We start from the raw sequence: 22,759 nt of genomic DNA, 5'->3' as shown, positions 1-22,759 counted from the left end.
TGGCATTTGGCTTTTTTGCTGCCTTAACCTGCTTTTCTTCTAGCAATGCTTTGCAATTAAATAATGATTCTTTTCTCCCCTTCCCTGTACACTCCGCCCTCTGCATAAATACTGAGTTGGAAAAAATGTGTCATATTTTACTGTGACTTTGCATGGTACAGGTGACTCTCTTAAAAGACTTGCTTCTCTGTAGTGCAGCAGGTAATGTTTTGTACTGCATATGTAAGGTGAAAGGGTTCAAAATTTTCTTTTGGCCAACTTTGTGGATGATTTCTGCCAGTAAATCGTGCGGAGAAGGATTTTGTTGTGTATGCAAGTTCCAAGCTTTATTGTCCTGAAAAAAATGGTGATTCTACCTGTATTAGAGTTCAGGCTGGCTTAGTCCATGATTTCTTAAAATATTCACATCAGTCCTGTATTTTTACTGTATTAGAAATGAGTGTCTGTGTAGTGGGCTGAAAACATTTGTTTAACTTTACTTTAGAATCCCTCAGATCTTTGGTGTGGTTCCTTGAAGTTTGATCATGTTTTTTGTAACAGCAATTTTGTAACCTGGTGTAATTACCAACAGAAAAGCTGGCAGAGTTAAGCTTGGTTTTAGTCTACTTGTTGGTAGAGGGGACTCGATTTCCTCCATCTTCCAGTATGCTTTGTATCTACCATAAAAAACAGGGCGCTGTAGGTCAGGGTGAACAGGACTCCTGAAATAGCAGCAAACAAACACCTTTTCTGTAGGCGGGAGGGAAGCTGCATGCTAGTGCAAGATGACCCTGCAGTTACTGGGTACTTTGTGCTGTCAATAAACGAATTCTAGTGACAGGAGATTGTGTAAATCCAGTTTTCATAGGCATATGGCTGCACTTGAAGTGTCTCTTGAAGTACTGTGTGGAGTCTTCATGTAGGGAAATTTCCTTTCTCCTAATGTATTTTTTATTTCTTTTAACACTAAAAGAAGGTTTTCACATGTGTTTTAAAGCATTTGTCAGAATGGATTTATTTGAGAGTGTGAATTAGAGAAGCCAGTTCCCCAGTAACCTCCTTCATAAGGAAGCTGCAATCTGTCTCTCTATTCACTTAGAGAGAATTCATAAGAAATTCATTTTTCAGCAATAAGCTTTTTAACTGACTTTTCTTTCTTCTCGGTATTATATTAGAACAATAAAACAAGATCACTTAACATTCGGTCCTATTCAGATAGTAGTAAAGTGCAATGGGCGTATCAGTGGTGGCATCAAATTTATTCCAAAGGAGAGGCTGTTTTAGATAGTTTTATGTAATATGAGATTGAGGAAATAATACTTCTATTAAAATTTTCTCTGAAGATGCTCCAAAAGTATGAAGAGCCATCCCTCTGTCCCTTAACATAGGAAAAGAAAGGAAAGTTGGTAGAGGAGCTTCCAGAGAGTAATGGAGAGATTGAGAGCAAGTTGGCAGTGAGTGAAATGGATAGGTTTTGGCTGACTCTTCACTTTTGCTGCCAGGGATTTTCTTTAATTTCAGGATGAACCGTGGACAATTCACACTGACAGCTCAAAAGACTGTTGCTGCAGGAGAATGACTGAGCATTCTTGGAAAAATTCTGATCTTAAAAACCAGAATTTGCAATAATATCTAAACTTAAAACATTTTATCTTCCTTTTTGATTCAGTTTGTATTAATTGTTGTCATAAATCCTAGTGTACTCACCAGAGACTATTTGAATGTGTTATCTGGAAAATCCCTCATACCTTCCTGAACAGGCCAACTGTAGAGCCAATGTCTCCTGCTTTTGGTGGCATTTAGGGAATCTAAAAGAAGTTCTGACCAAGGCCAGGGGGAAATGGTGATTTCTCGAAAATATAAACCAAAGGGGTTTTCATGCCAAGCCTTGTATGCTTCTCTTGGAGCAGAATGACAGTCAGCCTCCTCCTTTAAACCAACAGAAAGCAATATTCATGTTAAGCAGTGTATTTTTATTTTTCATGAGTTGCAGTTAATGACAGTAATGTGTTATTATCAGAGTGATAATAATACAAATTACCTTTAAAAGAAATCTTGTCATTAGTGTTATGCTGCAGAGTTGAGCAGGTTATGCTAAATATTTGTTTGCTTAGATGCAGGATAGAGTGATGCTGGACTCTTATAAAAATACTTGTAGATATTTATAACAAACACTTTCAGTTGCTCAGTTCCATCAAATGTCTAATTTTCTACTGCAGCTGGAAATTTCTTCTGTAATTCCAGCATGTTCAGTGCAGCTATTCACATGAAATTTCATGTATGGAGTACTGTTGTGAAGAGCATGTCATTAAAAAAGCTGTGGTCTGATACCTCTTGATGAAAGCAGTGCAGAGCTGGTGGGGGGCTTCTCTGTGGGGTTGTTTGGGAATTTTCTTTGGTTCCTGGCTGTCTTTCTGCTGCATGATTGTACAGTCAGGAATTCTGTTCAGAATGACAGGGAAACTCAGAGGTGTGTGTTGTTCATCACTAAGTAGCATCATCATCTCCTGTGGACTCTTGGCCAACATCAAACGTTGTCATCCTCTCTCTGAAACCACTGTGGTCATCATGAGCTGTAGAATTCAACTTCATGAACCTTAGGAATCTGAAATTTGGCATCCTCCTTTGTTTACTTAGATTTCATTCTGGTCATGGAATATCCTGCAAAGCCCATATAATTTAGGGAGAGTTGTTTCAAAAGATATTTTTTTTCTTCTCTGTCATGTATTTTATCTAAGGAAAGAATGCCTCTCTCAGCTGGGTCATTTAGAAGTCACATTAAATATTCTTATGTAAGAGGGAGAAATTAAGTATTTTCAGTCTGTTCTGTCAGCATGTTATTCCATTCCATTACTGAAAGGAAAATGCTTCATAGTTCACTAACCTGTCTGGATGCCGCTGTGGGAAATTAACCTTGTAAATCAGCGAGCATTCTCTGGAGCCACCTGATTCCTGGATTCTCTCAGTTTCTTGTTACAAATTGCACGGCATGAGATCACCTGTAGGAAAAATTGTGTAGGGAAGGTGGTCCTGCAACAGCAGCAGTGTTTGTTTGTTGTGCACCTTGGGCAGGAGCTGTATGTGTGCCCAGCTCTGCCCTCCACACCCTGCTCGAGCGGGTCACACACCCACTGTGTGAATCCAACAAATAAATGCCACTGTATCTTCCTCATATAGGACAGTGAAGCCTGTGGAGATCATGCTGGTTTCTTAGAGGGGTTATAATCAGCTTTTGATGAAAAGAGAAAAAACAGTGCCTATTTTGAGCCATTGCTTTTAGTTTTGTTTGTGTTGTCTTGCGTGCTGGGCATTAAACTGTCTGCTTCAGAGAGTCGTTTTTTCATTTGTTGTTGCTGTGCTTGTTCTGCTTATGTGAATTCTTGATGGATGTTATTTAAATTCGGGTTTGAAAAATGAAAAATACTGAGGAATCTTTTGAAAGATTTATATTAACTTACAGCGATGTGCAAGTGAAAGATTGCATTTCTCAGCAGAAATACTTTGTGCCTAGGCATGAATGTTTGCATGCCTGCTTTGCAAGGTTTGGTATGCATGAAATAATTTGAAATGGATGTAGTTATTTTATTCCCATATGACTCTTAGGAAAAATTTTTGCTCTTTTCTGTTATCCATTTGCAATATAAAGCTTGGTTTCTTAGGTTTTCTTAGTAAGGATAAATGAAGAATTAACAAGGGCTCATTATCTTAGGAAATATGTGATTGTTCTTGCTGTGTTTGAGTCTTGCTAATAAACATGAGATGGAGGTACTCGTAAGCCACAGAGTGAAAATTCCAGAATAATTGTGGACTTGCAGGTCCCCCTTGCTCAGTCAGTTAGGTGAGGTGTGTATGCTCCTGGCTGTAAGCATAGTACTGTTGCTTAAATTAGTAAGCTCATTCAAATGTTAAATGCCTTGATCAGTTTGAACTGAAGCATTTGTTAGGAGGAACATCAGCTCAGAGGAAAAACTCCCATAATTTTTCCTGTTTGGGGGGTGGGAAGTTGCTTAATCCATTTCATAATACAGTGTGCACTGCAAAATAAGGCAACAGCTGTACTGTGCTTACCTCTGCATAATCTAAAATTTATAAGGAAATAGTTTTATTTCTATATTAACTTGCAGGCATACTGAGTAACGTAACAAAATCTGTTGCATTTATCAGTCTAACCAGAAAGTATTAAGACTGTCATACTGATGTATAGTGCCTAATCAAAGGAAGAACACCCAGTTTCAGATTAAGATCATTAACACTTCGATGTTTTGTGCGACAATAAATCTTCAATGCATCCGAAGTTCTTTGATATTCCAGTGCAACAATAATCCCCTAGTGGTTTTACTAGGATAATTTTATTATTCCTTTCTTCTCAAAGATGATTTGAAAAGCAAATTATAATTATTATATAATTCGGCATTACAATTAAAACAAAACTTCTGAAATATAACAACATTTTGATGTTGTAGATTGTTTCACATTAAGATCAAAATAAGAAGAAAGTCAAAACAGTATCTAAGGGCTTGGGCCTTCTTATTTTAATGAATAATTTCCAAGCCCTAGGTTGCAGATACACTTCATATTTTTTCATATAAGCATGCATGAACTTTTCTGTTGTTACATCTTTGTACTCAAAACCTTTAACTTGGCACAAAGTGTACTAGCTTTTGATGTTTCTCTTTAAGGACACACTGCATCCTTGGTGTTTAGGATTTGCCGTTCTAATTTCAACCCTAACATCAGAAATTCTGTGCAATGTAGGGTAATTTGGGCCCAGCAAAAATAGGACTATTGTGCAAAGATGTAAAAATGCCACTCTGCCCCTCCTTTAAAAACAAACGTTATCAAGAGGTTTCTCTGCTTGGCCATACTCCTTACCATATTCTGACTGAGTCAGAAATCCTGTGAGGACTATTCAGGGAAGTCACTGAGATGAGATGCTCCTGACAGCTTATGGTTTGCTGGATTGCAAAACACATCCCGAGGTGAAATATTCACTTCACAGCAACCATCTCTCATTACTTGCATTGGTGAAACGCTCAGTTCAAGTTTGCAGAGACTGTTTTCCTAGTTAAAATCATTTTGCTGTGAGTCAAGACCAAAAAAATTACTATAGTTCCTGATTTAGAGCAACTTAAGATATTCTTAAATAGTTTTTCAAGTTCTTTCTCCTTTTATTTCCCAAGGAAATTTGATTTCTAGAAGAATGTGATACGGTTTCCCTACAAAGCAAATTTCTAAGCCATGAATTTGAATTTAGAAAAAATCTGAAGCTATGAATTTTGTACTAGAAACAATGTTGTATATATATCCTGTACACATCTATAATCTTTGCACCATTTTCATAAGAGTATATGTAGCTTATTCAAGTAAAATACTGAGGAGTGAAAGAAAAATGCCTAAAGAGTTGGTGTATTTTGAGCTGAGTGGATGTGCAGTAGCATCTTTACAGAGGAAAGATCTTCCCAAGTTGCCTTACCTTCAACCTATCCTTGTTTCTTTGCAAGTTTTGTTTTAGGTCAGACAGATGTTTTATGAAATTACTCTTTGGCTGGTGAAGTCAGCACGACTCTGAAGCAGCTGAGGGGGGGAAGTGCTAATTTTGGCTTCTTGTGCAGAGCTGAAGGTTGTGCAGGGGGTGTTCTCAACGTGGTGCTGTTGTAGTCAGCTTCTGTGAATCTACAAGTCCCTTGGCACCACACATTCGAGTGTTTTTACTCATATATCAATGTACAGATGGTCAAGTCGTGGGGAGGTGTTACAGAGGGAATTAAAAGAAGGCTTTTTATTAGCCCACATGTAATTTTTTTTTCTTCACATTAAAGCTATTAATGTGCTGTATCATAATACCAGTGAAACCTTTATAGACTGTTTGGTACTTGCTCTTTTCTTCCCTGAAATCTCTTAAAGAATTTTTACTATAAAAGAATCAAAATTAGCAGTAAGTGTGTCCTTTGCTATGTCTCAGGCTACTCCAAGGTGCACAGATGTTGATGAAGCAGCTGGTAAAACAGGATGCAATCTTCAGAGGTCACATTCACTTTTGGAAGTTTTGGGTTGATCTTTCTTGTCTTGTGACTCTGTCTTGCTTGCCAAAATCAAACTGAAGGTGCAGTGCAGATTTAAATGGAAAGAGAACATGCCTTTAAAATGAGTTAATGGTAAAAGCTGACATTTAATGTCCCAACCCCCGTGTTAATGACACTTTCTAGTAAAGGCTAGAAAGCCTTGATGATGGACTGCTTAAACAGCTATGTGCAGAGCAAAATATTGTGTGCTGTGCACTTGAAGAGGGATCAAAAACCTGCATTTTTTAATGCAGTTCAGGTTGCCATTTTTCCTCTGAGAGAATGGACCCGTTCTCCTGAAGGATTAGCCCAGGTTTAAGGCTTTGAGCTCTGTGTTTCTGTGCTCAGGTAGCCATTCTCCCAGCACTGTGGTTCTCATTGCGAAGTTGATCTAGATGACATCAGGTTTTGATTTTTGGTGGGGGAAGAAATAGCAAGGGAAGAGCAAAAGGAACAACTTGATTTTGATGCTAAGACCAGAGAGACTGTAAAGATGGGAGTGAGGAAAGCAAACACGCTTTTCTTTCTTTGCTGTTGGTTACAGAAAAAAGCTGTCTTGATTTTGGGGGTTTTTTTGTTTGTTTGGTTGGGTTTTTTGGTTTTTGGTTTTGGTCTTTATTTTGTTTGGTTTTGTTTTTTTCTCCTGGCTTTCAGTTAATGACTTAGGTAAACCTCAGTCTCAATGTCGTGCCTAGCTAAAATACTTGGAATAACTGTGGGATAACCAGATCTAAAACATGTCTTAAGAGAGCAATGGAAGGCATTAGGAAATAAATAATCTAGAAGTGGGAATGAAAAATGTTAATTCTGGGATGCTGGGGTAATGACAGCAGGCAAGTTATAAAATGAACTGAAAAATCTTTTGTATTTTAGACTTGTTTCATTGAGTACTTGGAATTTGATCACTGGCTGAAGAATGCACTGGTTTCTCTTTTGGGTAGATGATTTGCAGTATAAGACCATGTGTGATGAATGATGGTCAGAGGTGGAGGGAGGACTAGGTCAAAGGATAATCAGTGACAGGAATGAAGAAAAGGACAAAACCAACAAGCATAACTATTGAAAGGATATGATGCTATAAGCTTGGATCTAAGGCATTACTTTGCTAAGTTCTATTAATATTTATTTTGTTAAGCACACAATAAACACCATTTGTAGGAACCATTCTCATTATGGTAAAGGATCTATTTTTCATTCCTTAATAAGATTAGTTCTGTTTCCTCTCCTTTTCTCTATTGCTGTGCCTTGATTCTGGCGTTTTTGCACTTGAAACGACTTCAGTTAAAGGGCAACGAAGGATTTTTTAACCTTTCTAAAGATCATGACAGTGTCCCACAATTAATTTTAGTAACTAATAATAATATTGCATGTATCCAGTGGAAATGAAAAGGTTGCATTGTGATTTTTGTGTAGCATGAGGTCATGTTGAAAACAGCAGTTGGAATACAGTTTGCAAAAGCAAAACTGTATCTTAGAACTGTCAAACAATATAGAATTCCTTAAATATCTTTATCCTGTATAAAGTTAAGGTGTGGTATTCAGTGAAGTTAGTGGAAATTGGAGGGATTTGCTACTGTACAATCTCGTGCCTATTGCAATTAGAAGAATAATGAGATTTTAGTAAATCAAAACGTAGTTTTCATTCAGTTTGGACTTGGATATGTAAATTACTCATGTTGAAAAAAAAATGGATTAGAGATTGTAAATGTTTAGAAGCTGAAGTATATTCCCTGCTTTGGCTATAAATAAGGAATATCATACACAAAATGAATTATTCTGAACGCCCGTTGGAGGCCTTCGGAGTTAACCTTACAGGGCTCATGGTATCAAAACTGGGAGGAACTATCCTGTATCTTTTCTCTTAATTATTGTTCATTAGAACTTTTATTATTATGGATTACTCAAATAATCCACAGGAATAATAGAATAGGCATGATGATAGGATGATATGGCAGTATTTTTTTTGATAATTATTCTATTATGCTCCATGACTTGAGAAAGGAAAATATTTAAATTATCAATCATATTCTTGAACTAAATCTTGATATCAGTACGGAAGGCTACACATGATTTCAAATGTATGACCTTTGACTGTATGTTTAAAATACGTTAATTATAAGTACATAAAAATATTCCAAAGACAATAACCATGGTAATTGTAGTTAATGAATTCAGTCTTTTGGAGTGGATAAATTAAGCAAGCAGAGAAAAACTAATGAGGAAGCATTCACAGAATGCAGAAATTGTGCCTAATGCGATGTAAACAATTATAGGCCCTATCCTTTATCTACTTTATAATGTTAAATAAGGCAAAAAGTTAAACCCAAGCATGTTAATAGAGCACAAAATTCATCTAATTAAATATTCTGAAGATAAATTATAAGGTGGGTTCAGTGGCACTCAAACTGGCACCAAGCAAACTAATAACAAGGCCAAAACCTCTGGGGAGAGTAGTGAAAGGTCCCAAGGTTTTTTGTGGAGAGTTACAATGAAAAGTGTGTTTACAAACTTAAGTCTCATGTTGGCAGCTGCTCTAATTCTCTAGACTCCATCCATTTCCCCAGTGCAGTGTTTTGGTGGACACATGGTTATCATCTAAATAATCTTGGACTTCCTCCTAATTGTTCTGACTTTTTTTTCTGTGTGAGAGAGACAATTCTGGGCCAGGCATTGTTCCCCTTGCTCTGGTTTTCATGGCTCTGCTCTAGTACTTTTATGTGGTGTCCACTATACTCAGAAGATCAGGGAAATGTCTTCTTTTTGGCAGTATTTCCTAAATTGAATGTCTATCATATATTGGTCAGGCAGACCTGGAATTTTTAAGACAGGATAACCCACTTGGTTTGCCTAGTAGCTTGGAAGATAATAAACGTGATGAACAAATCTCCAGTAACTCTAAATGGAGTTACCTGGATATACTAACTCTAAATGGAGTTACCTGGATATACTGAGATGAGAACAAGTCCGAGGAGTTCAAGAAGAGACTGTAAGAAAAGCTCTTGAATGTTGACCTCTTAGATGTTGATGTGAAATGAGGAGACAGGGGAAGGAGGCAGCTCTTAGGAACAGAATTATTCCTTTTTTCCTCTATATGCCTGTTTAAGTACTGCCTTCCCTTAGGGGGATAACTCAAGCAAACACCTGTTGGATGCCATTGTGTTTTCATGGATGATTTAAGGATCGCTGCCCATTTCTAGTGATCCTGTTTGGAAGTGATTTAAAATGTGCAGTAGTGTAGGCGGAAAGTCAAGCTAGAGCTGCTGTGACAGTGCTTCCATCATCTGTCAGCATCCTGAGTGTTGTGAGCTAAACCTGAAATTTGATTTGAACTGCCTGATATCTGCCAAGGGGCAGGATATCATTGCTAGAGAGAAATCCTCTCATCTTCCGTGACTACATCCCCAGTCAGATGTAAGAACAGTTTGGTATCCAGAGGTGAATGGCACTGGACCTTTACAAGGCACAGAAATCATCCATATCCCCATCCTTTTAAGGAAAAGGATTCTGAGCAGAGGGCCCTTTGACTCTGCAGCAGAAACTGTTTGGAAAAACTTGCTTTAATAATAAGATTCTGACTGAAGAGTTTTGCAGAGGATGGTTTGCTTATGGAAATGGTCAAGTGGTTGTTCTGGTATTTGGACAGCAGGTTACAAAAAGAGGAAAACTAATGAAAAGTTCAGAAGCCAAAGCTGGAGAGAGGTTCAGAGTAACCCAAAATTGCCATCCAAGATTCTGGGGAGGAGGGTTGTAATCTTTCTGAAATATTACTCTGCATGTACTCCTTAACTAATACATTGGGTGTGTTAGACCAAACCAGACAATTAATTTTTAACACAGAAGGACTTTGAGGACAACTCTGACACCCAGAGGAAAGAAAAGGCTTTATGGAAAGTTTCCATCTTCGAATCACTGCTAAAGTAGAAGTGCTGTTTTGTTAGTGGAAAATATCAGTGAAATTTAAAATAATGGTGTATTCCTGAGAGGTGTCACTACAGTAAATCCCCTTTGTGGAATAGTTAAGTCACAATTGAAATTTGGTGCTGTGCAGTAGTCCATTGTTCTGGTACTTAAACTCTTTAGGGAACAGTCCCCATGAGGGGTAATGATTTGCTGGTGGCCAAGAAATGTATTTTCTGTATGATCCAGGTGGAGAAGTAAAGGAAGAAATGCTGTGAAATAGACACATTTTTTGTACACCTGAAAAGAGACTTGTATGTGATATGCAGGCAGATATCAGCTTTAAATTCGATGTAGTCAATGTTAATGGTATTAACATACAGATCTTTATCAGCAGAGGTGTTTACAGGCTTCTTCTATTTTCCTGTCCATTTGCTTCAGTGTAGCAGTGTGAGATCAAAGCCCAAGGCTTTGCAGACTGGCTCCTCATTTGTGCCCCTGGGTGTGTGATCATTGTTTGATACAGGAAACAGGCAGACCTGAGAAATAGTGAGAATTCCAGCACAGGCGCTCCTGCTGCATGTGCTGATACATCCGTTGTATGGGATGGAGACTGCCCACTTGGTTTGAGGATTTGCTTCCAAGCACCTTATTTCTCTGAGATGGTGTTATTTTCTATGTATATGTGCCTCTATGGCTATAGCTGCAAAGAGTTTAGTCTGAATAGTATTCATAGGTTTGATTGTTTCCTGCTCTCTCTGACTTTGTGGTGCACAAGTCAACCTAAATGTCTCAATAATGAATTATTGCTGGGTAATTAATCAGCTTCCCCTGCTTTAGACAGTTGCCTCCTAGAACTTACCATAATTCACCTCCATCAGCCAAGACATACAGACATTAATTGCCTCATAATATTGTCAGGAAGATGTCAGGTAGTACTGACAGGGTGTGAGTGCATCTCATTGATCTAAGCAAAATTTGTTAGTGTTTTGCCCCTAATCTCATTCTACACATTTATCTTGCCAGTGCCATGAGCTGGACTGAGGACACATCATCAGGGTGCAGTCAGGAGCAGTCTGTCCAAATGAACAGTGATTTCAGATTTGCAATGGGAAGTGAGTAATTCCCCAGCAGGTAAGTCACAAAACCAGTTACTGACAGCTGGGATAGTGGAAATTCTCCTTGCAGTGGCCTTGTTTTAAGCACCAAGATGAAAATATAATGCATGCTTAGAAGGTGCAAACAATGTCTACTCTCATTTCATACAGTGAAATTTGCTCAGCTTCATCTTGGAGCACTGGAGATATTTTAGTATTTCAAAGTGTATCAAACTATTTGCCCAGTATTTGGAAAAGCTACTCAGATTTAATGGAAATGTTTCTATTTCAGACCCAAACCACTTTGATATTTGTTAATTTTATTAGTGTATTGAAGTTCATTGACACTGGAAAAAGTGATCCTGTTCCTTCAATTAATAATACCACAGTAATTGCCTTTTTATTAATCTTTATTTGGATGCCTCCCTGTCCCTATGGAACAATGGGTTTGAAGATGCAGTGAGGTAGAACACTGGAAGGAAAAAGCCAGGCTAAATATTCCTTGAAATAAATAGGCCTCTTTTCCTTGACTTCAAAGAAAAAAAAAACCTAATTAAATACATTTGAGGGGAAGAGGAAAAAAAATGAGAACCTTTGATTTGAACACACTTTGGAGCAGAGCATGGAGAGATAGGAGAATGATCTCTGTGAGATGAATAAGTTGCCTCTCCTGCTGCATTTGTTTTGGGGGTGGGTGACTCATTTCTTGAGGATTCTGTTTTTAAAAGTTGGATTTGACTTGGTTGATATTCCTTTCAGCATCTAGATTTTCTATTTGGGCATGTATTTTCCACGTTGACTTTAATGATCATAGTGTCAAAAAGTCAATATGCTGTTGTAGAAGTAAGAAGTTTTCCTGAGTACTTGATTCCAGGGAGGAGAAACAGAAGAAAATAAGTAAATACTGTTGCAGTTTGTCTATTTAAAAGCTCTATTTAATATATTTTTTACCGTGTTGATTGCTGAGTTTAATCAGAGTCCGAATAGATTTCAAACCTTCTCTCCAGTTTTAGGAAGCTTGGAGATGGCAATTTCAAGATTACCTTATCTTGTTGGCGTGGTTTCTTTCTAGGAAGGCTAAATGGTACATCAGAATCTACTTTGTTGTTCCAGAAGCATCAGTACTTCATGGTATTGTGGAAAAGTTCAAGTCATTACCGTGCCAACCCGTCACAGTTAATTTTTTGGCAAAATGAATCCATAACGACACATGGCTTCAATCGATTTCTTATGCAGATTCTGCAGTAGATGTGCAGATCTGTTGATTAGCTCAGCCTGTTGGAAGTGTGGGGTCTGCCCCATTTGTTGTCCTTGGGGACAATCATGGCTGGGTTATTTCTGTGGGCCTCTCAGCTCACAAGGAAATGCCCTTCAGCTCTTACCCTGACTCAGATCAGCATGAGGAACATCATGACATTATAGTTATTTTTTTTAAAATGTTTTTCATGTATTTGTCAACTTGTACTGGTGCTGCATAAATTCATTAGGAGTCTTTATGGAGTACTGAGCACGGTTGTGGTAAATGAGTTTTGCAGGTGTGGATTGGTGGAATTGCAGTTTGCCCTGCAGTGTGTTTTAGTCTCCTTTGTGAGTGTTTCCCCACCCCTCACCAGGCTGTAATATGTATAAGTGCCTAAGTGAGCAGTTATTTACCTGTGGCAAGTCTGTTGTACCTAAACTCAGGAAACTGTACACCTCCTGGTCCTATTTACCTTGATCTTATTCCATAAAATATTCCTGCTGATAATCTGTGCAGCTCAGAGGCACTGAAAGATGATCTGCAAAAAGAGGGAATACTTGCTCTGAACTCTATGGAGGCCCTCTGTAGTAGTTTGAAGGCAAAACAAATGAGAGGCTCCAAGTCAGAGATACAATTTAATAGGAAAAAAGAAAAAAGGAAAGAAAGTAAAATAAAATCGATGCAATAATACAAAAGACCATTGACAGAGTCAGAATACAACCTGAGCGTAGTGATGGAAGCAGTCCAGATGAGGTGGTCTTCCTGAAGCAGTGATCCTGTAGAAAGGTCTGGTAGCTCGGGTCCTCTGGGAATCCAGTGGGTAAGCGCCCCTCTGGTGTTCAGAGTCTCAGCTTATATCCAGGCTGGAATGCTTGGTTTCTCCCTCTGGGCGGAGCATCCCACAATGGGATGGTGAGTCATGTGATAAGGCCTGATGGGCCCATTAACAGGAGGTAGTCCAGGAGGGGGTTATCTGTGAGCTGTGTAGCAAAGGTGCTGATGGCCCATTAACAGAAGATAAGCCAGAGTGGAGGAGGCAGGGAGCACTGCCTCACCTGGTTTCAACAGTTCATGAAGATGGTGATAGAATATACTTCAACCCAGGACACCCTCAGGAGTCATTCTGATTGATGTCTAGGGATTTCACAAGGATTTGACATGCTTGATCTTGAGCTTGTAATTAATTGTCAGAGTTGCTATCAGCTTTAGAAATGGGTTTCTACTAACTGGCCAAAAAAAGCAATATTGGGCTTTGAAACTGTTGCCGTTTATGTGTGAAATCAATTGCACCAAGTGCATGTTGTTTTCATGAGTAACAAAAAGGATCCTGTTCTGTAATGTCATCGCATTTGTTAGAAAATGTTAGCACCTCTCATTTCACAAGGCTTTTTTTTTTTTTTTTTTTTGTATACGGCAAGGATGCATTAAATTTAGTCATGTGCAGAAAGAAATCTGCAACTGGATACTCCTTGTAAAGGCTCTAGATATGTGTGATTTCTCTGTATTTTAACATTTATTTGAATACAATAGATGAAGCTGGTCAGATGATGAAAGGGCTCTTTGGCTATTGAAAGTCCTCTTGCCACCGCATCTCTCCTACTGTCAGTGTATGCCTGCTAGTTAATAATAGCTTGAAACTGGTATAGTTTCAAGCTATTTTTTCGCCATTTCCCTCTTGGTTGCAATAAAAAGAACAGGTTCTATTAGGGGAGCCTTTCTTCCTGCAAGTAAATCGATGTTTAGTGAAGAGAAAATGCATGGCAGTGGTGGAAACTTAGCAGAGCTTCCTGCTCCTGCTGCACTGCTCATCATCCCATTTATCCATGGGGAAGTAGGGCAGTGTCTCTCTTTAGGATATCATGACCTGACTCGGGGAGATTTACCTGGTGGTCCCACCCCAGAATGGTCCATAGGAAGCCTGGCAGGCTGCCAATTTCTTGCTTAGACCGAGGAATCTAAGGGGCTAAAACCAGGAGAATATGTTCTGCCTGTGTTACGTGATAGACATGAGCAATGTGTTATCACAGAGATGTGACATGGACCTTGTTAGGCCCAGCAGATGTTTTAGTCCTGGCTCTCCTACTCTGAATGTGAGAGCTGGAAACATGCTGGTAGTGTAGTGCACATCCTCAGAGGATGGAAGGTAATTTGACAGCTCACTTTAACCCTCTTCAATAATGTTGACTCTTCTGGCATCGATTTGTTGAGAATGTGGCTTCTCATGTGGAAAACTGAGACTTTTTGTAGTAAAAATAAGGATTTCTTTTCCTGATTTGGTTTTCTTTTTTTTCCTGGCTTAGGTTAGAAGAGAGAAATATTTGAATGTAGCATTAACGTGTTTAATTTCTAAGCTTTATTTGGAGACTTTGAAATAGTGAAAATACGTAAGCATTATTGAAGGAATAAAGTGTTCTTGTTTGATGCATTCGACTGTTCTTTTCTTTCTGAAAATCTGTGTTTTTAGAGATACCAGGCAGTACTTTTTCCTTTAGCAGTACCAGAGTCCTGCTGTCTGTCTCAAGAGAAGCCAAAAAAGGTCAGATAAGAACTGTTTAGATAAGATAGGTGGCATTTCTGTCAGTTCTCAATAGCCGGTGAATCAGATGAGGAGCTGCACAAAACTGAAAACAAACAAGTAATGTTGCTCTGTCCCTGTCCCCCAAGTCCAAAAAATCCTCTCAATGCCCTCAAGCTGCTGTCTTAGTGAAGGGAATCTTTTCTCTTGAGTGCAAATTTAGAAAATGTTTTGTTGTACTGGTTATGTTAATTAAAGCGATGTTTGTTTTACAAGACAGCGATTCAGAGGGCTGTCCTGCTCTGCATAATTACCTGTCACAGCAAAGAGAATATATTAAGATGGGAAACTGAGATTGGTGTAAAATTCTGTCTTATCTGCAAGGTATATCAGCAGTGTATTTCATAGAGCTTGATTGTATCCAAGATTCCAGGGGGCTCCTGGTGTCAGGTGAGAATCTTTCTTTATGGAAAGCACTTGCTCTTTTCCTATTGTTATTGGTGAGCTAAAAATACTATTTTTTGTTGCTTCTTGTAGCAAACCAAGTGCGAAATGTGAGCTGTAACAGCACTGCCTAAGCCTCTCTGGCAGCCTCATGCAGTAGCCTGCTTTTAATATTGGTTGGTAAGATGACAGCACTTTGCTGCCAGTCTGTGAGGTATCCATGTAACGTGGGTTATCTTTGCTCAGGTGCCTGGAGACTTGTTCTTACAAGAGATACAAACAATGCATTTGAGAATTGGGCACATCTGGGACATTTTATCTTGCTCTTGGAGAAAAAGATCAAATGCTCCACAGCCTGTTTCTCTTAAATCGCAGAAAATCCCAGCATGGATTGAAGATTTGACCCCCATTAAAATACATCAGATCTAACATAGCTGTGTGGTTTTAGCTGTGTACATAAATACATAACTGCAGATGAATATTTAAGCACTCCTAGTGTAAATAGAAATACGCAGATGCACATGCTAGGCATACTCATGCATGCCTACAGCTGCAGAGAAAATGTACAGCAGGCAAAGGACTTTCGGATACAATGAAATGAATGGCTTTATTAAGATCTTAGTTCCTCATTAAAAAATACTGAGAAGTAGAACTTGTATGAAAGACTAAAGCTGGGATTTCAAATTAATGTGTATGATAGTCAATATGAACTCAATTCTGAAATGTAAGAGTGTCTATGGAGATCTGTTGAACTGTGTTCATATATATCACTGTTTCTTCTTGTCCCAAGTTTTTTTTTTTTTTAATTTGGGTTTGCCATTGTGCAGTTTTAGGAAGGTTAATATTTAGTGCAATTTAGAAGTCCTAAAGAAAGCAATTGTTTTAATACAAGACATTTCTCCCATTGTTTTAAGAGGAAAAAATGATCGTGTGTCAATGGTATGGACTCTTATTCTCCTGCTTCAGTATTCAATTATTTTGATTCTTCTAAATTTTCAGCATCATGTGCATATGAAATTGGCCTCTTAAGTGATAGATATTTTTTGAAGGTTTGCTCAATTGTGCTTTCAGATTTTTCATTCACCTTCTGTTGGCTTGGCTGGGTCTGCATACACAAGTGCATGAACTGAACTATCATTAGCAAGTGGTGGTTCAGTTTTTCCTCTTCTACTCTTTGTGGCCTCTAAGTTTTTCTTGTCTGCTGTCTTTGCAAACCAGTTTTTCTGCAGGGTCACTTTAAATCACTCGGTGTAACAAACCTGAGTATGACAAATGTGTGCATTAGGGAATGTGTCTTGCTTGTTGTGGCCATCAAAATAGGTTTCACATGGTAGAAATTTGATAGTATATCTACAGTTCTCAAATCTTGCTTTTGCCAGTGTCCTTGAGTTCAGTTTTTTAACAGTCACGATGAGCTACTGACTAGCTGGCATTGAAAAATTTGACTTTATCCTCAGGGGCCACTGTAGGCTTTGTTCTGATAAATACTTGTCCAAACATCCCCATTATTTTTTCTTCAAGACAGAAAAATGTGACACAGGGTGCTGTGCCTGTTATCTCCCACCTAGACTTGTTTGGTTGTGTTTTTTTGGTTGTTTGTTTTTGTTTTTTTTCTTTGAGAGAAACTTCAACCTTTTTATTCATTGGCCTGGTAAATACTTTATCAATGTATTAAGGTCCTTTAATTAGTGTGGATTTTTTTTAAAGCTTAAAATAAAAATCAGGGAAATATTCTAGTTGTATGATTTACATGGTTGGTTCTACTCCAGAAGAAAGCTTAATTGTTGAAATATTTCTGAGTTCCTGTGTTCTGATTTCTTGAGTAGTCTGTGCTAAGTCTTGAGCAGAAACTTGCAGAAGAGCTGCAGGATTGAAGGAGAGCAGAAGTGCCACAAAGTAAAGTTCTCCTGGGAAATCTTATGGAGGTTAAGCAAGTGCAGCAGGATTTGAGCAATGCTGCTTAGTCCATTTGTTCATGTGTGGATGCCAGGGTGGAGGAGACTGGAACTGGGAGCCAAGATCGCTTAGAGGTGTGTCTGTGAGAGAAGCCAACTGCAATCTGCTGGTTTCTGGTGACTTTAGAGGTACCTGTCCAGTGTTAGTCCTGTCTCGTACTGAAGCAAACTATTGATCACCTGGCCAAAAATGTTGCGGCTTTAAAGAACTTCCCCAAACTTTAGGGAATAGTGAGACTGTCATTAAGAAAGAGATATAATTCCAAGCACTTTCTCTTGGTTTTAAATGCTGACTTCATGGGGTTTTTCCCTAAGAGTAGGAGAGCTTCATGTAAGTCTTGAAACTGCTGGTGGTTGATAGGCTTTTATTTATTTAATCAGGGCAGTGCATGTTACAGAACTGACAGCAAAGGGATCAGGACTGGAAATATTTTTTCTAGACATCAACATGCTGCTGTGCTGTTGGGAGAAAGTGGAGATTGCTTTGCCAGCACCATCTGGGAGCCTCTGCTTGGCTGTATGGTAGGCAGACCTTTTGTGAATCAGAGGAGAATTGCCTTTGGAATAAAGCCTCTTGGTGGCAGGTTTTTTTAATCTGCTGCACTGACAGAATTGCTCCATCTTGTCCTCTTAATGCAAGCGAGTGTGCCAAATCTGACTGAAGGGATCTGTATCCAGGAGAGAAGGAAATGGTGATGCCTCTGAAAGGTGCTTGCCTTCTTTTGCGAGACAAAATAAACTTTTGGTGGCTTTGTGGGGCTGCAGCCGGCGCTCTTGGGTTATATATTCTTCTTATATAAATGTAGTACACACTTTAAATTTATTGTTGGAGGAAAGAATAGAAATGTTGGCTGTGACTTGCAGAGGCAAACAGCGTATGCTGTGTGTATAATTGTCAATTTCCTTAAAAATAATGTTTCAGAGTCTGTTGCTCCTCAAGATGGTGGCAGAGATACCGGGGTGCCCCTGGTGGGCTTCAGGGGTGGAGGGATGGATACAGTGTTTGCCTGTGGAAAAGGTGGGGTGGCGAATATATCGAGTTGTATGAAATAGCATTTACAGAACTTGCAAATAAGAGCTTCAACTGTTCAAGCTTCCTGCCCTGAAGTGTTTGTGATTTAGTCTCTCCTCTCTGAAGAGCACTTACGTAGGTTTTTTTTTTTTTCCTGTGTGGGGCAAGGTGGAGAAGAAAGAAGCGGGTATGAAGAGAGCAAATTGAACAGCCAATACTGCCAACAACCAGTAACATCTTCAAAGTTTACCTGCAGCTTGTAAATTAAAAATGCCAAGTCTTCCTTGTGCTGAAGTGAAGCACGCAGCCACCAAACATACACCTGGTGACTGCAAGGAGAGATGGCAGACATTTTAACTGGTACCTTTTTCCAGTGGTCTTGAATTAATATACTTCCTTGAATGATCCAGGAGTATTTGTACACAAGTCCTGATGGCCATCTGCAGTTGCTTAAAGTATTTCCAGTGTTTTTCTTTACTGCAGCTCCAAGTTGGTTGGAACCAGTATTCTATCTGCCTTTGGAAAAAATGTAGTAGATTCCAGCAGAAATTAAATTTCTCTATGGAAATACGAGTGAGGAAATTGAGGCTTGAAAACACTCCCATTCAATTGTGATTGAAGTTCAGTCACAATTTGAGCATTGAGCAACACCCTGGAACGTTCACATCTAAGTAGCATCTGATCTTGTAGGGCTTGGTAACGTGTTAGGGAAGATTTGAGTGGAATCTAGGTATTTTTGGGCAGTGACATTATTCTGAGGGAGTTTTGGATTCTCTTAGGCACCAGTAGTACCCTAGTACAGCTCCTGCAGGCAGTGGTCTTGTTTCAAATACATCAGAACTTCATTTGCTTTACTGAATATGGAGCAATGTGGTATGAGAAGTGGGTGCAGTTTGAAATAGAATTCCCGTATTTGTGGAATTTAGGTGTTACGCTGGGGAAGAGCCACCAAAAGAACTGTTAGACAAACAATGAAAATAGGCAATAAGGTGTGGATTTTTGGTGTAGCTTGTCTCCCTGTTGAGCTAAAGAAATATTTCCAGATAATGTAGAAAGGGGCGATGATCTTGCGGCTGAACTACTCTGCCTGCAACAGCCTTCAGGGCACAGTGCTGAGCCAGATCATCAGTGCCATTTTGTAGCCTTTGTCTGATAATCCAGGTTTCTTCTTTTCAAGGGATTGCTGAAGAAAGCGTGCCTGAATTCCTTTAAATATTTGTGGTGACCAGTAGTTAAACAGGAGAGTGCGCACTTACAGACGTGTCAGTTGGAAAACTCCATATTAAGGAAGCTGAAAATGACTTTAAATACAAATATGGAACTTGGATGTTGACAGAAGTGCTGTAAAAACCATTAAATGTTGGGAGCGTTTAGAAGACATGAAGGCATCAGGGGTAAGTAAGGAGCAGTGGGAAATGTCCCTGTGGCTCGTGAGAGTCTTGTGAATGGGCAGGAGTGTTTAGAGCATGACTGAACATCAAGAATGATGGGAAGACATTGTATCCTGGGTGCTTTGTTTTAATAGCCACAAGAACACTATCAGTACTAAGGAAGTATTCAAGTGAAAGAACTACTGGAATAGTTTCAGAAAGTAATAGAACAGAGGATCTTGTAACCTTTCAAATCCGATTTTGTTGTATGACACTTCTTTGGATGGGAATGTTTTAAAATTGCTCTTAAGTACACAAAGATAACAAAACCTATCCAAACAAGCAAATTCCATGTACGTTTACAAAAAAACCCCCAAAAACCTATGAATAGAAGCCTCCCATCAAAGGGGTGAAAATATTAGGACGAAGAATTCCCCCATGTAGAATAGCATTTCCAGGAACAAGAACTCATTGCTTAGAGCACCAAACAAATAATTTGTTTGTAGACAGAATCCAGAAATGCCGATCTTTATGTGCTATATCTTTGAAACTGAGTGATATTTTCTTCTGATCATTAAAAGCATATACACAAGCTATTTATACAGCTGGTACTAATGACTTAAACTTGTGATCAGTCACACTTTTCCTTGGCAGTGTATCTAGTTTAAGGATAAATGAGTACAGGTGGGTGCAGAGTTAGAGCTGAAGAAGCAGAGCATTAGTAAGTGTTCGGCTGATCTTGATTGAGCCACAGTCAAGAGTAAAAGAACCCTATGAGCAATTACAGACATATTGTTTCATAATTTATAATCACTCAATTGATTCTAATTTGATGGACAGCTACTCTGACAACTTGTGTTTTGCTTTTCTCATTTATTTTCTGGTTTATCTAACTCTGAATTAAAAAAAGAAGCACGATGCCAGGCAGAGGGAGTTGGGCACAAAGGAATGGCCCTTAGAAAAGGGAAACTGAACTCACCTGCCTAGGTGCCTTATGTCAGTTTGTAGGAGGTCTTTGGCCCTCAAAGGGAAGCCAGGCTTCCAGCTTGTGGAAGCTTGCATCTGAAAGGAATCCTGATTCATTCGGGGTTGTAGGTGGCCGAGGCCGAGTGCCCGGCAAAGGGAGTTGGGCACAAAGGATTGCCTGCTTCCAAGGGTAAGTAAAGTAACCTACCTAGGTGACTGATGTCAGTTTGGAGGAGGCCTTTGGCTCTCCAAGAGAAGCCAGCCTTCCAGCTTGTGGCAGCTTGCATCTGGAAGAAATCCTGTTCCGTTCGGGACTGTAGGTGGTCGAGTCCGGGTGCCCGGCAGAGGGTGTTGGGCACAAAGGATGGCCTGCTTCCAGGGGTAAGTAAAGTCAGCTGCCCAGGTGCCTGATGTCAGTTTGTAGGAGGCCTTTGGCCCTCCAAGGGATGCCGGGTTTCCAACTTGTGGCAGCTTGCATCTGGAAGAAATCCTGTTCCGTTCGGGATTGTCCGTGGCCGAGGCCGGGTGCCCGGCAGAGTGAGTTGGGCACAAAGGATGGCCTGTTTCCAGGGGTAAGTAAAGTCAGCTGCCCAGGTGCCTGATGTCAGTTTGTAGGAGGCCTTTGGTCTTCCAAGAGGAGCCAGGCTTCCAGCTTGCGGCAGCTTGCATCTGGAAGAAATCCTGTTCCGTTCGGGATTGTAGGTGGCCGAGGCCGGGTGCCCGGCAGAGTGAGTTGGGCACAAAGGATGGCCTGTTTCCAGGGGTAAGTAAAGTCAGCTGCCCAGGTGCCTGATGTCAGTATGTAGGAGGCCTTTGGCCCTCCAAGGGAAGCCAGCCTTCCAGTTTATGGCAGCTTGCATCTGGAAGAAATCCTGTTCCGTTTGGGATTGTAGGTGGCCGAGGCCTTGTGCCCGGCAGAGGGGGTTAGGCACAAAGGATTGCTTGCTTCCAGGTGTAAGTAAAGTCACATGCCCAGGCGCCTGAAGTCAGTTTGTAGGAGGCCTTTGGCCGACCACTCGAAGCCAGGCTTCCAGATTGTGGCAGCTTGCATCTGGAAGATATCCTGTTCCGTTCGGGATTGTAGCTGGCTGAGGCCGGGTGCCCGGCAGAGGGAGTTGGGCACCAAGGATGGCCTCTTTCCTGGGGTAAGTAAAGTCAGCTTCCCAGGTGCCTGATGTCAGTTTGTAGGAGGCCTTTGGCCCTCCACGGGAATGCAGCCTTCCAGCTTTTGGCAGCTTGCATCTGGAAGAAATCGTGTTCCTTTTAGGATTGTAGGTGGCCGAGGCTGGGTGCCCGGCAGAGGGAGTTGGGCACAAAGGATTGCCTGCTTCCAAGGGTAAGTAAAGTAACCTACCTAGGTGACTGATGTCAGTTTGGAGGAGGCCTTTGGCCCTCCAAGGGAAGCCGGGCTTCCTGTTTGAAACAGGCTGCATCTGGAAGAAATCCTGTTCCGTTCGGGATTGTAGGTGGCTGAGGCCGCGTGCCTGGCCGCGGGAGTTGGGAACAAAGGATGGCCTGTTTTCAGGGGTTGGTTAAGTCTCCTGCCCAAGTGCCTGATGTCAGTTTGGAGGAGGACTTTGGCCCTCCAAGAGAAGCCAGGCTTCCAGCTTGTGGCAGCTTGCATCTGGAAGAAATCCTGTTCCGTTCGGGATTGTAGGTGGCCAAGGCCAGGTGCCCGTCAGAGGGAGTTGGGCACAAAGGATGGCCTGTTTCCAGGGGTAAGTAAAGTCATCTGCCCAGGTGCCTGATGTCAGTTGGTCGGAGGCTATTGGCCCTCCAAGGGAAGCGACACTTCCAGCTTGTGGCAGCTTGCATCTGGAAGAAATCCTGTTCCATTTGGGATTGTAGGTGGCCGAGGCCGGGTGCCCGGCAGAGGGAGTTGGGCACAAAGCATTGCCTGCTTCCAAGGATAAGTAAAGTCAGCTGCCCAGGTGCCTGATGTCAGTTTGTAGGCGGCCTTTGGCCCTCCAAGGGAAGTCAGCCTTCCAAATCGTGGCAGCTTCCATCTGGAAGAAATCCTGTTCCGTTCGCGAGGGTAGGTGGCCGAGGCCAGGTGCCTGGCGGAAGGATTTGGGCACAAAGGATGGCCCCTATCCACGGGTAAGTAAAGTCAGCTGCCCAGGTGCCTGATGTCAGTTTGTAGGAGGCCTTTGTCCCTCCAAGGGAAACCAGGCTTCCAGTTTTTGGCAGCTTCCATCAGGAAGAAATCCTGTTTCGTTCGG

The 22,759-nt window shown here is 40.5% G+C and overlaps 1 long non-coding RNA gene across 3 annotated transcripts in view; it reads left to right on the top strand.

Moving 5' to 3' along the window:
- The window catches only part of LOC136305205 (uncharacterized), a 32,454-nt gene extending 13,695 nt beyond the window's left edge, over window positions 1-18,759 (top strand). The window contains exons 2-3 of one of the 3 annotated variants that reach the window (XR_010725142.1): window positions 10,965-11,072; window positions 18,370-18,759. This is a non-coding gene — a long non-coding RNA (uncharacterized lncRNA). Of the gene's footprint in view, window positions 1-10,964; window positions 11,073-12,042; window positions 13,060-18,369 lie in introns of those variants that run through there. The other 2 variants (XR_010725141.1, XR_010725140.1) reach the window with 2 other exon arrangements.
- The last annotated feature ends 4,000 nt before the right edge of the window (window positions 18,760-22,759 follow it).

The sequence above is a fragment of the Chamaea fasciata genome, unplaced genomic scaffold (assembly GCF_029207755.1).
Source record: "Chamaea fasciata isolate MVZ Bird 193981 ecotype frontalis unplaced genomic scaffold, bChaFas1.0.hap1 SCAF_311, whole genome shotgun sequence".
In the NCBI taxonomy this organism is placed as follows: Eukaryota; Metazoa; Chordata; class Aves; order Passeriformes; family Sylviidae; genus Chamaea; species Chamaea fasciata.
This window is presented reverse-complemented; position numbering and strand designations above follow the sequence as displayed.